Source organism: Mirounga angustirostris, unplaced genomic scaffold, assembly GCF_029215605.1.
Source record: "Mirounga angustirostris isolate CCGP_5_RB_7025 unplaced genomic scaffold, mMirAng1.0.hap1 SCAF_14, whole genome shotgun sequence".
NCBI classification, from domain to species: Eukaryota; Metazoa; Chordata; class Mammalia; order Carnivora; family Phocidae; genus Mirounga; species Mirounga angustirostris.
In genome coordinates, this window is record NW_026991722.1 from 73,622,589 (window position 1) to 73,637,405 (window position 14,817).

The 14,817-nt window shown below is 44.3% G+C and overlaps 1 protein-coding gene across 10 annotated transcripts in view; it reads left to right on the top strand.

The window, feature by feature from the left end:
- The first annotated feature begins 247 nt into the window (after positions 1 to 247).
- The window catches only part of CLIP1 (CAP-Gly domain containing linker protein 1), a 118,284-nt gene continuing 103,714 nt past the window's right edge, over positions 248 to 14,817 (top strand). For all 10 annotated transcript variants that reach the window (XM_064578298.1, XM_045887736.3, XM_064578304.1 and 7 more), the window contains exon 1: positions 248 to 403. The gene's annotated coding sequence lies outside the window, so the exon portion shown is untranslated. The remainder of the gene's footprint in view (positions 404 to 14,817) is intronic.

Consider the following 14,817-nt stretch of genomic DNA (forward strand, 5'->3'; position numbering starts at 1 on the left):
CCCGGCCGGTCCTCATTGGGGTCTGAGGGCGGGACGGCGGGCGCGGCGGGCGGCTGGAGCTCGGCTCCCGGGCTGCGGCGGGTGCAGACAAAGAGGCGGCGCTGCGGGGCTCGGGCCGGGGCCGGGGGTGGGCGCGGGGCGCGCGGCGCAGGCACTGGGCGGCCGGGCCGGGCCGGGGGCGGGCGCGGCGGCCGAGCGCGCGTGGAGGAGCCGCCGCCGCGTCTCCTCCTGGCGGCGCGCGCCCGCCCGGCCCCGCGGCGGCGGCGGCGGCGGCGGCGGCGGCGGCGGCGGCGCGTCACGCTCTCCCCCGCCCCGAGCCGACGAGCCGGGAGGCGGCGGCCGCGCGGCTGCTGCTGGTGCTGCAGTGGGCAGGTGGCGGCGACCGGCGGCGACCGAGGCGACGGTGAGCGGGGCGCGGGCCCTCTCCCCTTCCCTGGCATCCTCCTCCCCTTCCCCCTGCGCCCGGCCGGGCCCGCTCCGGTCCGCCGGGCTCGGGGCCGGGGCTGGGGGGCCGGGCCCGGCGTCCGCAGGGCCCCGAGTGCCGCGAGCGGGGCCGCCCCCGTGGGGGCCCGGGGAGTCCCGAGCGGGTGGCCCTGGAGGCTGGGGGTCCCTGGGGTGCCCCCCCGCGGAGCCGGAAAAGTGGCTCGGCCCTGTCAGCGCCGCGCCCGGCCTTCCCTTCCTCCGCCCGCCCCAAGATGGAGCTTGGACTCCTTGCCCCTGCGCCGCCCCAGGCGCCGCTCGCTCCCGGGCGCCCCGCTCCCCTCCCCTTGGCCTTGGGGGGCCTGGGGCGGCCCGGACCCCGCGGGGGCCGAGCCCGGGCGGGACCTGTTGCCCCCGGGCGCTGCCGCCCGGCCTCGGGAGCGCTCCTCGGGCCCTGCCACCCGGTGCCCGCGAGCCGGAATGGAGGGCACCCTGGCCGCGGCCTCCGTGCGTGCGCCGGTCCCGTCTGCCTGGCCGTGGCTTTTGTCCCCCTCCCCCCGGGTGGGACTGTGATTCTCGGCGAAGGTGGATGACAAGAGGTGACAAGGATTTCTCAAATGACACCAGTGCCCCGTAACCCGAGCCTCCTCCCTCGGCAGGGGATTGGCTCGGAAGACAGATGACACTTGTGTAGAGGTTATTTGAAAAGCAGAGCCCTCTGATTCCCCTAATTTGGAGGTCCCGTGCTTCAAAAATCTGATTTTGATTTGGGGATAAACCCTGAACTCGGCTGTTTTCTCCACTTCATGTGGCTTTTCCATCTGGCAGGAACCGAGCACCACCCCCTCCTCCTCTCACAGCCCCACCTCTTTGGTATGAAGAAATTACTCGTCAAGTCTGTGATCTTCTACATACCTGTTTTTAGCAAAACTTGGTCACCAGTTACCGTATTTTAAAAGGAGGGTAGAGAAAATTGGATTTTTTTTTTTTTTTTTTAAGCGACCTTGCCTTCTTCCTGTTTTAGGTTAGAACAGTGCCTGGCCAGTAAGAGCTCAGTATTAGCGTTGCTGCAGTTGTGGTTACGATTCTGGTTGGTGTTACTGTTTTATTACTATTACTATAACCTATGGTATCCACAAATCAGGAGAACAAATGTGTTTGACTTTTGGGTTTAATGATAACCTTTTGCAGGCATCCTCAGTTATGTTGCTCCTCAGCCTTGGGGCATTTTTTTCCCTCTGGAAATAATAACAATTAACCTTTATTGAGGGCTTCCTTTGGTCAGGCTTTGGGCAAGTCTTTTATGTTTTATCTCATTAATCATCCTTACCCAATGAAGGTGCTGTCATTATCCCCATTTTACAGAGGAGGCATCCAAAGGTCAAGTACCTTGCCCAGGGTCATACAACTATTACATGGTGGTGTCAGGATTTGAGCTCAGGTACTGACTCCACCAGGTGCTTGGTTATTAGATTAGTATAGTGAATTCCTGGCAAGGAGCAAGGCTGGCCTTTATTAAACCAAAGGAAGTAGATGATCACTAGAACAAGGCTGGTGCTGGGTTTTTGACGTTTTTTACTTTACCACAGAAAGTGGTAAAGTACGTCTTAGGCCCCCTCGTCCAAAGGAGTAAAAGAATCTGAAACTGGGTGGGATCCCTTGTAGGTATTGTCTGAAAATAAAGATCGTGCCCTTCCCTACCTTTTCAAGAATTGCTTAAGCTCCGGCCTGTGCTTAAGCACAACAGAAGCTGATCTGGTTTCTGTTCTTTAGGAGTTTCGAATTTGGTGTCCTTCTTACTTATATTAAAACAATTTTTTTTTACCCAGTGTCTAACATTGAGTCTGTTGCATCCCATTTGACTCATACATAAATACATGTGAACTTAGTAATGTTTGACCCTTGCTTTTAAGTACTGTCTCTGTTGGGATTCTAAGCCCAATGGATGGTTAATAAGAGATGAACTGGTCCTCTTGTACTCCATACAAATGTAGGCATCTTTGAATTTTTCCCTTGCAGGTGTTCTTGATTATTATTTGCAGATATATTTCTGGCCATATATGGTCACACACAACACACATACGTATATATACATGTATATTTCATTCTGGGAATGTATATGGTAAGGACCTTCCACTGTATTTTAAGATTTTTATAAAGTAATCTCTACATCCAGTGTGGGGCTCCAGCCCACAACCCTGAGATCAAGAGTTGCATGCTCCACCAACTGAGCCAGCTAGGCGCCCCTTTTATTTCACTTTATAGCACCCTCTGCAGGATTCTGCCGAGTAGTGTGTTTGGTAAATATTATTTAGTTAATTGCAAATATGAGGTTCATAAGTTTTAAGATTGGTTTTATTCAAGTCAAAGCGAAAGAAAAAAGCAGAGGGTAGGGTGGTGAAGTTACATGGAGATGGCTTAATATTTTTTTTTTTTTAAAGATTTTATTTATGTATTTGAGAGAGAGAGGGAGAGCACAAGCAGGGGGAGCAGCAGAGGGAGAGGGAGAAGCAGGCTCTTCGCTGAGCAGGGAGCCCAGTGCGGGGCTCAGTTGCAGGGCCCTGGGATCATGACCTGAGCTGAAGGCAGACACTAAACCGAATGAGCCACCCAGGTGCCCCGAGATGGCTTAATATTAACATTAAAAGGACATTTTGTTGAGTGTTAACTAAAGTGAGGCTTTTTACCCCATATAACTTTCTACTTTATCCCAATTATCAGCTTCTTAATTCTCTTGTACAAATGAGGTGTGAGGTCCAGTGTTTTTTTCAGATGTAAAGAGTGCACAGTGTTGATCAGTCCTGACAAGCTGATAGTTCTTTGAAGTGTTGTCATATCCTACCCAAAGGCAGCAGGTGGGGCTGTGGGGTACCTATCTGTGAGCTGTATTAAGTCTCATTTGTTATTCACTCAACAGAAATGAGCATGACCGTGTGCCAGGTGCTGTTCTGGGTGCTGATGGGATAGCAGTGAATAAAACTGAAATCTTTGTTCTCTTGGAACTCCCCCTTCAAGTAGGGGAGACATACAATAACCATTATCAATAAAATTTATTGTATGTTGGACAGTGATACATGGTATGAAAAAAAAATAAGTCAGGGAAGAGGAAAAACGCAGTTTTGGGGACAAGAGTTAGGGTAATAAGAATTTTAGATAGGGTGGCAAGAAGAGACCTTGATGAGAATGTGACTTGAGTAAAGATCTAGAGGAAGTGAGGGAATGTAGATCCCTGAGGGAAGGGCATAGTAGGAAGAGAGAACAACAAGTACAAAGGTCCTGAAGTGGGACTTTGGGAGAGGAGAGGACCGATAATTTAAGGCCATATAGATTGTAGTCCTTAAAATATATATTTATTAAAATATTTTAAAATAGCGAAAGATACAGAATAATAACGTTATTGATTTTGTTGAAGAAGTAGTTAAATATGAGGGAACATATGAGGCTCAAAGAATTTTACTGACTTGCCTAAAAGGCCACACAGCTAGTGAATACAGAGCTAGAGATTGAACCCTACTTTCTGGTATTTTCAGCAATGCACAAGTATGTTGGCAGGAGCACCTTAGTGGTTGGCAGAAAGGCCAGACCAGTGCTTGATGTTCAGACTTGCTATTGAGTGTATACTTTGCTATTTGTATGCAGGATCTTTGCTCAACCCTGGGAGGCCTTGTAACTGACATTTGCATATATAGCTTTTTCCTGGAATTGTGCTCCTGGCAGCAAAGCCTTCCTTTTTAGTCTTAAAAGTTTCATGGTTCAGAAATCTCTGTTTAATATAAACCTTCATGTAAGTCTCTTCAATCTTAATTGGAAAGCATTGTCAGTATTGCCCTGGATAAGAGTTTTTTAGATAACCGTTTAGGGAGGCTTTAAACGATTACAGCATCTTACATATTTTTAATATACGTAGTGTATGTTCCCCATGTAGATGGAACTCAGAGAATCCATATGCTTTAAATCAGCATTTCAGTTACAGTGCTCTTTTAAGGGAAAACATATTGACTGATGGTACTACACAAGAATTTCAAGTAAGAGCGACCTCTTCAGATTTCAATCAGGGGAACAGAGAAGGCTTTATTATTATTTTTTTCTTAGGTTGGCAGATAGTAGTAAACCAACCTTGGATTTGGCTAGGACATCTGGGTAAATATCCTGGTCCTGGCACCAAGTACCAAGGAATCTTGGCCACCATTAGTAAAAGGGTTTTTTTTTTGTTGTTTTTTTTTTAATCTCCATCTGGCACTTCCAGAAGGACAGATTCCACTAGCACTAACTCAATGGGTGGGTCTGGTTTTTAATTGTCTAAAGCGGTTCAGCAACAAAATCTTAAAACTATTCTTTGTAAAATCTTTGAAAAGAGGAAGTAGTCCTAATACAGAATCCCTATTGGGAACTCCCTTTGGTATCTCTTTTCCTGGGGAAAATGTATTCTCTTCCACCTCTTCTCAGGGATCCTAATGAGAGTACAGACATTTTCCTGCCCAAATATTTTATATAAGCACAAAGTCTAATATACTTGCGACTCCAGTTAATAGTTTGATATTTGTATTCTCCTTTGCTTACTTACGTCTAAGTATAGCTTGGATTAGATCCCAGTTTGAACTCTGCCCATTTTTCACACTCAGAATTTTCAAGTCCTTGATTTACTGTATCTTCTCTGAAATTAAAGGCCTGAAGATCCAGATGTTCAGGGTGTACAAATCATCCGAAATTTGGGTTTGATGTATAAAGGGATGGCAACTTTAACGAGATTTTTTTATCAGATTCTACAGATCTTAAGTCGTGTAGTGTGTTGAAATATTTGGCATATTTTCCCCGCCTCTCAGGGAAGATAAGAGATTTTAGGGATATTTTCCTAAAAATCTTGAAACCAGATCTTTTGACCTCCTGCCTTGTCTCTTTAACTGATTTACTCCTAAGAATGATTTATTATTGGAGACATTATGTTCTAATACCTTAAGGCAGGAAGGATCCTATTAGACTTTTCTTTTCCAGACTATAGAATAAATAAGCTTTATAGGCATGGTAATTTTTTTTTAAGGCCTAAGTGAAAGAAAACTATTATCACTAAGTTTCTTTCACACATGGGTGACTAGAAAAAACTGTGTATCTTGTAATCACCATATTGCTGATTTCTGTTGTAACGCATATGTGGCTTACTTAGGTTGTTACATTGAGAATCTAGCTTCAGAGTCAAATTTAGATTTATTTTATTTTATTTTACTTTATTTATTTATTTAAAATTTATTTGACACAGAGAGAGCGCGAGAGAGGGAACACAAGCGGGGGGAATAGGAGAGGGAGAAGCAGGCTTCCCGCTGAGCAGGGAGCCCGATGCTCGATCCCAGGACCCTGAGATCATGACCTGAGCCGAAGGCAGATGCTTAACCAACTGAGCCATCCAGGTGCCCCATTTATTTATTTATTTTTAAAGATTTTATTTATTTATTAGAGAGAGTACAAGCAGAGGGAGCAGCAGGGAGAGGGAGAAGCAGGTTCCCACTGAGCAGAGAGCCCGATGTGGGGTTCGATCCCAGGACCCTGGGATCATGACCTGAGCCGAAGGCAGGTACTTAACCAACGGAGCCACCCAGGCGCCTCTCAAATTTAGATTTTAGAAAATGTTTTCTAGTGAAATGATTATTTTTCGGAGGTTCTCAGGTGCTTTTTCTCTTATATATCAGTTTTACAATGGCCCTTATGTTTTAATAATGTAGTTTTATAATATGTGGGTTCCATACATAATGTATAAAACAAACACACATACAAAAACACAGAAAAAAGCAATTTACCCATAATCCTATTGCCCAGAGAAAATCATTTCAGTGTTTTAGAATATGTCCTTCCATCTGAATTTATATTACTATTTTTAAGTAATTAAAAGAGTAGAATTTTCACTGGAAATACTCTCAGCAAAACCAGCATGAGGAATCAGAACTATAGTTAAGAAGTTTGAGGTCCTGAATTTGCTTCAGCCTCAGCTTGGGCAAGTTGCTTGACCTCTGATGGTTGCTCTGTAAAGTGGGGGTGACACCTGTCCTGTGCACCCTATGTGGTTGCTGTATTAATGGAAGGGATTCGGCTTTGTTGAACCGGAGAGCTCTAGATAACCTTGTTCGGTGGTAACAGCAATGCGGAGGGAGTCCGGCCTTTCAAATGCCAGATGGGCCAGGGAACGTGAAGACAAAGGAGAGACCAGCCCTGTATCACTGGTTGCCTGTGTTTGTTTTGTGCATGGTTGGGTTTATCGAAAAGCTTCTCAGGTGAATGTGACCAAGAGAAAGTGTCCTGCGTGTGGGAGGAGAAACCTCCAGAAATGCCAGTTTATCAAACATCTTTTGTGTTCGGAAGACTCTCCTAGATACAAGGAACTCTGTGTCTCACGAGTGAGACAACTGCAATGAGTACGGTGGGACCTAAGGTGGGACCCTGGAAGGTCATCACTTCATGAGGGTTGGGTGGGTGTGTCTGGGAGGGAATCCCAAGTAGGAGTTAGCCCTTGGGTTTGGTATTGATGGAAATCTGGGGTTTTGAGGCAGGGATAGTTTAGGTAAGACATTCTAGGCCAGCTTGAGCAAAGATAATGAGGCATAAAAGTAACATGTTGAGATAGTAGCTGCTCTGTATTTTGAGGGCAAGTAACAGGAAGTAAAACTAAGAAGTTTGGGTTTACATCAAGGAGAGGCTTCCCTGCCCTGATGAGGAGTTCATCCTCCTGGTCTCTAGCATTTTATAATCACTGAGTTTTCTGCAAGTCTTTTTTCTGTTGTTTGGTCAAAAATTGCGGCTTGTAGGTGGTAAACAGGAAAAACTGCTGGGTAGGGGCGCCTGGGTGGCTCAGTTGGTTAAGCGACTGCCTTGGGCTCAGGTCATGATCCCGGGGTCCTGGGATCGGGCGCCGCATCGGGCTCCCTGCTCAGCGGGGAGTCTGCTTCTCCCTCTGACCCTCCTCCCTCTCATGCTCTCTGTCTCTCATTCTCTCTGTCTCAAATAAATAAATAAAATCTTCAGAAAATTTTTTTAGGGTGCCTGGGTGGCTCAGTCGTTAAGCGACTGCCTTCGGCTCAGGTCATGATCCCGGGGTCCTGGGATCGAGCCCCGCATCGGGCTCCCGGCTCGGCGGGAGGCCTGCTTCTCCCTCTCCCACTCCCCCTGCTTGTGTTCCCTGTCTCGCTGTCTCTCTCTCTCTCTGTCAATTAAATAAATAAATAAAATCTTTAAAAAAAAAAAAGAAAAACTGCTGGGTAAACTCTCTTTTTCGTGCAAAGTTGTACCGCTATCACCACCATCAGTTTTAGTATCTTTTCTTCATCCCAAGAAGAAACCCTGTATTCCCAGCCCTACTCTCTGTCTCTCTAGACTTGCCTATTCTAGACATTTCACATAAATGGAACCGTACAGTATGACGGACTTCTTTCACTTAGCAAAATGTTTTCCAAGTTCATTCATGTTGTAGCATGTATCAGTACTTTATCCTTTTTAGGGCTAAATCATTTTCCATTGCTTGGATATACCACCTTTTTGTTGTTGTTGTTCATCAGCTGATGGACATTTGGGTTGTTCCACTTTTTGCCTATTAGGAATAACGCTGTTTTGAATATTTGTGTTTGTGAGTGGACTTATGTTTTCATTTATCTGGGGTGTGTACCTAGGAGTGGAATTGCCAGTTCATATGGGAGCTCCACCTTTTGAGGAACCACACACCTGGTTTCTAAAGTGATTGTGCCATCAGCAATGAGTGAAGTTCCATTTTTCCACATCCTTGTCAACTCATGTTTTGTTTTAATTTTTTTTAAATTGCAGTCATTCTAGTGAGGGTGAAGTGCGGTATCTCATTGTAATTTTGATTTGCATTTGCCTCATGACTAGTGATGTTGAACACCTTTTCATGTGCTTATTGGGCATTTATATAGCTTCTTTGGAGAATATACCAATTATCTCTTACTTCGACCTTCAGAATATTAAGTGCAAAAGCAATGTGCAGAACACTAGTATGTTAGTGTTTGGCATAAAAATATACAAAAGAATACCAACCATCTTTTTTTCCAGTTGTTTTTATTGTGGTAAAATACACATAACAAAATTTACCGTCGTAACCATTTTTAAATTTACAGTTCAGTGATGTTAAATACCTTCCTCTTGTGCAGCCACCACCACCATCCTTTTCCAGAACCCTCTTCATCTTGCCAAAATGAAACTGTGTATCCATTAAACACTAATTCTCCATTCCCCCTCTCCCTCCCCCTGGCAACCACCATTTTACCTTCTGTCTCTATGACTTTGATTACCTCATATAAGTGGAATCACACAGTACTTGTCTTTTTGTGAGTGACTTATTTCACTTAGCATAATGTTCTTAGGGTTCATCCATGTTGTAACATGTGTCAGACTTTCTTTCCTTTTTAAGGCTGAATCCTATTCCATGGTATGTATAGACCATATTTTGCCTGTCCACTCATCTGTCAGTGGGTACTTGGATTGCCTCTGTGCTTTACTCTTATGAGTATTGCTATGAACATGGGTGTACAAATATTGCTTTGAGACCCTGCTTTCAATTCTTCTGTATATATACCCAGAAGAGGAATTGTTGGATCATATGGTAATTCTTTTTAATTTTTTGAGGCACCACCATTCTGTTTCTACAGCGTCTGCACCATCTTACATTCCCACCAACAGTGCAGAGGGTTCCAATTTCTCCACATTCTCGCCAGCACTTGTAATTTTCCAATTTTTTGGTAGTAGTCATCGTAATGGGTGTGAGGTGGTATGTCCCTGTAATTCTGATTTTCATTTCTCTTAAAGATTTGTGGTGTTGAACATCTTTTCATGTGCCTGTTGGCCACTTGTGTATCTTTGAAGGAATTGTGTATTCAAGTCCTTTGCCCAGTTTTAAGTTGTTTTTGTTTTTGTTGTTGTTGTTGAGTTCACCAATTATCTTTTATTTTCTATATCTGTCAGGCATTTATTGAGTACCTGTTGTAGGGAGGCACTAGCCCAGATATTGGAGATAAGTAAAACAGGCACACCTCTGCCTTGGGGAACACAGGGCTTGTAATGGAAGTCAGTCCTTTGCCTGGTAGCAGATCCTGGCTCTGTTACTTTATGGAAGACCTCCTACCAACTACTTAACCTTTTGGAGCTCAGTGTTCTCATCTGTAAATTGGGCATTATAGCTACTTCGTGTAGTTGCCATGCAGATTAAATGAATTAATGTGTGTAAAACTCACTAAATGTTAGAACTCTTCTTTCCCTTCCGTTTAGTCCCTGGTGTCTTCCTGGCTGCCTGTTGGTAAGGAAGTTAGCTGTCAGCTCAGTTTTCTTCTTTCATTTAAGTCAGAAAGGGGAAAAACCCACTTCTACCAGTATGGGAAATTAAAACCTTTCTTCCTGGCCATGTTTTTGAAAGTTAGTTTGAGTAGGAGTGCCTTGCCATTATTAAAGGGCACGTTTTTAATGAACAGTTGTCACTAAAGAACTTGTAATTTATGAGGAGTTAAATATTCAGCATGGAAAAGCATCTCCTGCTCTTCATGTCAGAACTCGTGCCTTGCCAAATTTCAGTCCCTTTGTATGTTTGTCAGTTTTATTTCCCAGAGTTTAATTGAAGGTGAGGCTTTTATTTTCTTCTTTTTTCTTTTCTTTTCTTTTTATAATTTTAAGTAATGTCTACACCCAATGTGGGACTTGAACTGACAACCTGGTGATCAAGAGCCGCATGCCCTATGGACTGAGCCAGCCAGTCGCCCCAAAGGTGTGGTTTTTCTTTCTAAGGTCTGATAGGACCTGCTGTGTGTCTGTATGGAAGATTACCTAAGCAGGGAAAAAATAACCAACAATGAAGCTGGGTATTAAGATCCAAATGAAACTATTTCCTAGTCTCTGTTTACAGTATCTAGGGTGGTTGTACAGAAAAGCATCTTAGGGACTCGTAAGGACAATGAGTAGAGTGGTATCTTCTCTTGAAATAGCCGGGGTCCGGGGCACCTGGGTGGCCCAGTCGGTTGGGCGTCTGCCTTCGGCTCAGGTCATGATCTCAGGGTCCTGGGATCGAGCCCCACATCGGGCTCCCTGCTCTGCGGGAGGCCTGCTTCTTCCTCTCCCACTCCCCCTGCTTGTGTTCCCTCTCTAGCTGTGTCTCTCTCTGTCAAATAAATAAATAGAATCTTAAAAAAAAAGAAATAGCCGGGGTCCTTCAGTACTATGAAAATAGAAATGTGATTTTTATTTCCCCCACTGGATCTGAAAATCTATATAGCAAATACTAAATTTGCTATTTGCAGAATAAAAATGAGAGATTTTATAAAGAGGAAAAAAAAAACCCAAGTGATTGTTTTGTGAGTTATCTTTGTGCCTTTTTCTTGTTCAGAACAAACAGCTGGTATGTGTTTGCTTTTAATATGGGCAGTGTCTGTTTAAGGGGGAAGAGACAGTATACTTACTTTTATTCTTTTGTGAAGATTGGAAAGGGACACCAATTTTAACTTGCCTGGGGATTGACTCCTCTCACTGCTGTATATATAACAGATCAGCAACTTTTATTCATCGGCACACTTTAGGGTCAGGAGTCTTTAATCTGAAGATTGAGGTTTTATGTCCTAGACTGTTAAGTAACTGGGACCTTAACAAGTGATTTCACTTTTTAGAGTCCATTTCCTCAGTGGTAAAGTGAGGAAGTTGAACTAGATTGCTAAGATCTCTTCTGATTCTAAAATTTTATTTTATTTTTATTTATTTATTTAAAGATTTTATTTATTTATTTGACAGAGAGAGAGCGAGCGAGAGCAGGAACACAAGCAGGGGGAATGGGAGAGGGAGAAGCAGGCTTCCCGCCGAGCAGGGAGCCCGATGTGGGACTCCATCCCAGGACCCTGGGATCATGACCTGAGCCGAAGGCAGACGCTTAACGACTGAGCCACCCAGGCGCCCCTGATTCTAAAATTTTATGATGCTATATTAAGCACATTTGCTCCTTTTGACACATGAGTGTAATTGACTGCTGTCTACCTATTAAGTAAGTTCTTCTGGGAGACACTGACCAGGCCTAGTAATTTCTGTCCCTTTTAAGATCTTTCTCTAAACTGGTGGTATCAGTTACAGAGTCACAGGAATTTTGTAGAAATTTGTGTAAATGAGCAAAATACCTCAGATTATTCAGCTTTCCATGCTTCCTTTTTAAAAAATTCTTTTGCAGTTGGAGGAACTTTGGGAGGCTGCATATTTTCTGTTTAAGTAGCAGGAACATAAAATAAATCTCCACTCAAACTTAGCTCTACAAAGACATTCATAATTGCAGGCGGTTGCATCATGATACAGTTTCAACTTCTAGAAAAATTGCCTAATGCTCCGGATCTGATTGCTTTGGCTTGGTTGGATTCCAGCCCCCTCCTTCTCCTTTTTAAAAGTGCTGTAGACTTTGAAATTCTGGTAACAATTTGTATTCTTCACTATGTCATACACTGAGTCTTAAAAACATATAATTTTCAAGCAAAGAATAATTTTTGAAATGGTCATGTCTGTCTATTGATACCCTGTTCTGACTTCATTCAGCAAACATCCTGTACTGAGTCTTTAATCACTTAAAATTCTACTTCTGACTTTCATAGAGAGATGTGGTAAAAGTTCCTGTTTACCTTCAGTATCTTATTATATGATATTCTCAAACCAGCACTTAAGGTTCGTGGACTGATTTTATAAATTGCTTAGTAAGGTCTCTACCAGTTACAAATTGGAAGTACAACAGTTCAAATGTGGCACTGTTTGAACTAAGGAGTCAGTTAATCTTCTGACCCTTCCTGGCTTGTGTCCTTTAGTGTCTAAATGTGCTTTTCACATTGATTCTTTTTTTGGGGTGGGGGTGGGGGTTAAAGATTATTTATTTATTAGAGAGAGAGAGCAAGCAAGCATGAGCAGGGGGAGAGGCAGAGGGAAAAGCAGACTCAGGGCCCTATGAGGGGCTCAATCCTGGGACCTTGGGATCATGACCTGAGCTGAAGGTAGACACTTAAGAAGCGACTGAGCCACCCAGGTGCCCCTCACGTTGATTCTTTTAAACAAACAGTGACTACACTATTATCTTTTATCTTTTGTACTCTATCCTTGCTAGAGATGTGCACTTTGTTTTTGATTTGTGTGTTAACTTTAAAGCTGTTTGACTCTGGCTTGTTTAAAAAGTTATATCATGTGTATTTTGTTCTAAGTCTTAGGCTTCTGCTGTATATTAAACATTTTTTTTAAGATTTTATTTATTTGAGAGAGGGAGAGGGAGAGAGCACAAGCAGGAGGAGGGAGAGGGGAAGAGGAAGAGAAGCAGACTCACCACTGAGCAGGCAGCTCCATGCAGGCCCTGATTCCAGGGATCACGACCTGAGCCATAGGCAGATGTTTAACTGACTGAGCCACCCAGGCACCCCTACATTAAACATTTTTTATGCTGTATCTCAATATTTCATGATATTCTGTTAAGAACACCACTATTTTCAGATGCTTTGGCCTCCTGAACAAATTTGAGACATTGCTCCACCCTTTTAGGCATATGCCTTGGAAAGACAGCCCTCAGGAAGATGGATTCTCTTTCTCCTCTTTCCACTTTGGAAAATTGTCCTCTTCTCGTGTATGTTTATTTCTGACAGGGCTGCATGGCCTTTTCCCCTGGCTGATCTTGTCATTATTCCTGAGTCTTTTAATCCTCTGCTGGAGATGGTGGGATGAAGAAACAGAGGGGCAGTTTGGAATTTCCTTGTCGTCACAGGCAGCAGCCTTCACAGGCAGCAGCCTTCATAGACCTACTGCTCAGGTTTAAGATTTTATCCTGTTACCCTTTAGGCCAATCACTTAGTTGCTGCTGAAACCAAATGGCCCCAGACCCCTGCTTGCTCTTCTCTAGTTTGCCTCCCTTGTTCTGGCACTAATTTTAAGCAGTGGATCTGTGGCCCGTGCCCTGAGCTGTGTTTGGTAACCTCTCACACGTTTTCTCTCTGCTCAAGGGGCTAGCTTCTGGGAAGCCGAACCAGCCATGGCCGTAGGCGGCTTCATGTCACTCATCATCAGTTTACACCGACTGACCCCAGGTGCTTGCCAGATACTCCACTCTGGAGGAGATGCTCTCCATCCCTCAACCAGTATTCTGTGTCTTCATTAAGAAGACTGACAAGTTTCTCTAAAGTTAAAATGTGGGACAATGCCGTTTCTTCCCTGGGTCTTACATTTTAAATTATAGCCACTAGACTGTTTCAAAGTCAAAGACAATTTACTAAAGTTTAGTAAAGGGACAAAAATATCGGATTAGTAAGAAGCGAATAACTAACAGCAGTTAACCCTTAGCATCTCTGACTGTCCTGCAGTTTTTTCCCTCCAGTCCCTGAGCCTGTCTTTCCACATGTTCTTATCACTCCATTCCTTGGTTTCTTAACAGTCAGAAAGGCAGCAGAAGCTAAGCACGCTGCTGCTTCAGTAGAATAATGCTCTTTCTCCCCTCTTTGTACTTGAAATGCTGATCCTGCTACATTGGCCTTAAATCTGCCGGTCACTAACTCTCTGGTTCCCCTCGTGTATCTTGAGACACACTTACTAAATTTTCACCCGCAACGCAATCTCTGTACTTCGCTTTGAGTTTTGTGTGGGTGTATTTTCAAACTCTTAGTGCTGAGCTATCAGTTTTACTGGCCAGTGCCTTGTGCTACAAGCAGATCATCTTTATACATTATGTATCCCCTGTCAAATAGGTATTTTATTTTTTTATTTTAATTTTTATTTTTTTAGAGGGAGAGCGCACTTGCATGCACACACTCAAGCTGGGGGCAGAGGGAGAGGGGGAGAGAGAATTTTTTTTCTTTTTTTTTTACATTTTATTTATTTATTTGACAGAGAGAGACAGCGAGGGAGGGAACACAAGCAGGGGGAGTGGGCGAGGGAGAAGCAGGCTTCCCGTGGAGCAGGGAGCCCGATGCGGGGCTCGATCCCAGGACTCTGGGATCATGACCTGAGCTGAAGGCAGACGCTCAACGACTGAGCCACCCAGGCGCCCCGGGAGGGAGAATCTTAAGCAGGCTCCACACTCAGCATGGAGCCTGAGGCAGGGCTCGATCTCAAGACCCTGAGATCATGACCTAAGCTGAAATCGAGAGTTGGATGCCCAACTGACTGAGCTACTCAGGCGCCCCTCAAATAGATACTTAAAAACATTTATTTTATTTTATTTTTTTATTTTTATTTATTTATTTATTTATTTTGACGGAGAGAGAGACAGCGAGAGAGGGAACACAAGCAGGGGGAGTGGGAGAGGGAGAAGCAGGCTTCCCATCGAGCAGGGAGCCCGATGCGGGGCTCGATCCCAGGACCCTGGGATATGACCTGAGCTGAAGGCAGACGCCTAACGACTGAGTCACCCAGGCGCCCCTTAAA